The sequence below is a fragment of the Bison bison genome, unplaced genomic scaffold (genome assembly GCF_000754665.1).
Source record: "Bison bison bison isolate TAMUID 2011002044 unplaced genomic scaffold, Bison_UMD1.0 scf7180017864143, whole genome shotgun sequence".
NCBI lineage: Eukaryota > Metazoa > Chordata > Mammalia > Artiodactyla > Bovidae > Bison > Bison bison.
The window spans coordinates 4666267-4669672 of record NW_011494715.1 but is presented as its reverse complement, the minus strand read 5'-3'; positions in this window follow the sequence as shown (position 1 = coordinate 4669672).

Here is a 3406-nt window from a genome sequence, read left to right as displayed (position 1 = left end):
TTCGCAACCCCACGGGCTGCAGCCCACCAGGCTCCTCTGTCCGTGGGATTTTCCAAGCAAGAATACAGGCACGGGTTGGGATTTTCCAGTTGGTTCAGTGGTAAATGTTGTTGGATCTGCAAACAAATTGGATTTACGAACATGCTCTTATAACAGAACTCGTTCAGATGTGGGGACTTAATGTACACGGAGCCCTGAAAGAACCAGCTAACAAGTTGACCCATCCATCAGCTGTTTTCTCTACCAACACTGAGTAACCAGTTTCCTGGGAGGACTATTCTTACTATTTTAGAGTAAATTGGTCATTTGGGTTTTATGTTGGCAGCAGTTTGGGGGAAACCTAGCATTCTCAAATACACTCTGAGGGCAGAAATTGATTCTTTCTTAAAATACTGTGTTTAGGTTGTCCGGGTTTGCCTGCAGGCAGGGATAACCATGTGATCTGAAGCATGACGTTTTCCTCACTGGAAATCAATCAGGTTGATAAGTCATCTGTAGAAACTTCCAAGCCTGAGCATGCTGGGCCCCAAGCACGGTGCTCTCTGAGGTCAGCTCTGCTGCATTGTCCACTCTTTTGTGGCATGAGCCCTCCACTTCCTCGCTGTCACTGTAGCCCCGCCCTCCTGATATCCTCGAGGGGACCCCCATGTTACCCCTGACCCCGTGCCTTCCGAGGGACCGACTGGTCTTCGACAAAACTGCAGCCTCCAGACCACATTTCTCACTTTAGTGCAAAGTGCCTTGTCCCTTTGGGGAGTTCACCACCTAGCCTGTCCAGACTTGTGCACTCTCTCAGTCCCCTTAGGCACATTTTATAAAAAAAAAAAAAAGAAAGAAAAAAATAAAATTATGTATCTATTTATTTGGCTGTGCCAGGTCTTAGTTGCAGTATGAGGAAAAAAAAAATTTTTTTTCACTGTGGCATGTGGGATCTAATCCCCTAACCAGGGATCAAACCCTGGCCCCCTGCACTGGGGGCATGAAGTCTTAGCCGTGGACCACTAGGGAAGTCCCCCCTTGGGCACCTGTGATGGAGATCCTCGCTCCCGCTCCAGTCCTGCCACAGTCCCGTGAGACTGGGATGTGTGTGGCACCCAGCCCACAACCCGGCCTCACGTTCCCTTGACTCAATCCCCTTTGTCTGCACCCCACATCACCAGCTCACTGCCCAGGACTCGGCCCTCATTTCAGGCTCGACTCTGGAAGCCTCGACCTGTGGGGGGAATCTCGGCCCGGCCGTCTTGCTCTGGCTCTTCCTCTCCCGCCACTTCCATTCTTCACTCTTAGCCAACTATAGCCACCCTCCCCGATCCCGTCACCCCCTCCTAGCTTGAGAACTCTCTGTACCAGTCTAGCGCCCTTGGGGCATGGCTTCAGCCACTCTCTTGATCCACTCTTGCCCAAGACAGGAAGCATCTGCGGTAAGGCCTGACTCCATTCCTCCAACAAATATGCATGGAGTGTCCACCACACGACAGACCCTGTTCTAGGCACTGGGCCCTAACAGAGCAAAGACCCTGCCGTCATGGAGGTTACATTCTTGTGGGAGAAAGCAGAGTAAATCCATATGTGTTAGGTGGTTGTAAGTGCTGGGAAGGAAAATAAAGCAGGACCAGAGGCTAGAAGGGCTTCCCTGGTGGTTCAGCTGGTAAAAAATTTGCCTGCAATTCAGGAGACCCTGGTTCGATTCCTGAGTTGGGAAGATCCCCTGGGGAAGGGATAGGCTACCCACTCCAGTATTCATGGGCTTCCCTTGTGGTTCGGGTGGTAAAGAATCAGCCCGCAATGTGGGAGACCTGGGTTCGATTCCTTGGTTGGAAAGATGCCCTGGAAGAGGGCATGGCAACCCTCTCCAGTATTCTTGTCTGGAGAATCCCCATGGACAGAAGAGCCTGGAGGGCTACAGTCCATGGTGTCACAAAGAGTCAGACACAGCTGAGTAATTAAGCACAGCACAGTACACAGGCTAGAGAGAGCAGGGGGGTGGGCCTTTTAAAGGCAGGGTCAAAGGGTGCATCTCTGGGGCTATGATCTGTGGTTAAGGCCAGAGTGAAGTGAGCTGGCCAAACAGGCACCTGGGAGATGAGCTGCCCCCCACCCCCCAGGACAGGGGCAAGAAAAACACAAAAGCCCTGAGAAGACATGATCAAGGCCTAGAGAGTCCAGCAGTGCAAATAAAGTAAAGGAGAGTGAGCGCAGACAGGATGGGAGAGGGAGGCAGGAGCCGCATTAGAGCAGACTTTGGAGGCTGTGTCTGCATCTCACACTTTTAGCAGGCTGGTGGCTCTTCTGTGCTCCATTCAGTCTTTGAGTAAATGAATGAACCAAACTTGGAGTCATACAGAGGTTTATTAACAGGCTGAGGTGTCTTAAAAATGACCTTTGTCATCTGTGTATCTGCCCATCCCTTCGGGGTCCTCCCCCAGGAAACCAAGGGTTCCCATCTGTCGAAGGGCTGCATACTCCCAAGGCTTACATCTGCCTTCGGAGAAGTGTCCACAGTAGGGTAGACTCCTGTCTCATTAGCATGATTTGCCCTCCATGGGGCTCCTTTTCTGTTAATGAGCAGACTTCCCACCCTCCTCAGCCCTGGGAAAGTCTCCCAAGACTGTCCCTTTCTCAGGGCCCTGCCAGGAAGTTGGACGTGCAGCTCACTTTGGTGACCAGGGGACATATCCGGCAACCAAAACACCCCCACTTCCTGGTTCTGGCAAATCACTTTACTTCTGTGAACAAGAACATTTCTCGGCCTGGTCTATCTTATGACCTGGCTTGACCCAACTAGAGCTCAGAAATCAGTCTCCATACACCGAGAGACTGCATATAGCTACCTGTAACTCTAAAGCCCAAGTAACAGTGGCTTAACCAAATGTGGGTGGTTTTTCCTCTCACATCACAAAAACTCCTGAGGTCAGTGGTCAGTGGCTGGTGCAGCAGACCTCAGCTGTATCACCAGGGGCCCCAGGATGGGATTCCCACGCATGTGCTTACAACATGACCGCAGGTGTTGTGAGACCCAGTTGCTGCTGTTGTTGAGTCACTAAATTGTGTCCAACTCTTGCGACCCCAGGGACTATAGCCTGCAAGGGTCCTCTGCCCATGGGTTTAACCCAGGCAAGAATATACTGGAGTGGATTGCCATTTCCTTCTCCAAGGGATCTTCCAGACCCAGGGATCAAACCCACATCTCCTGCACTGGCGAGTGATAAAGAATCCACCTGTCAAGCAGGAGATGTGGGTTCTATCTCAGGATCATAAAGATTCTGTAGAGGAAGAAATGTTGACCCACTCCAGTATTCTTGCCTGGGAAATCTCATGGACAGAGGAGCCTAGTGAGCTACAGTCCAAAGGGTCACAAAGTCAGACACAACTGAGTGACTTAAAAACAAACAGCAACAACATATAT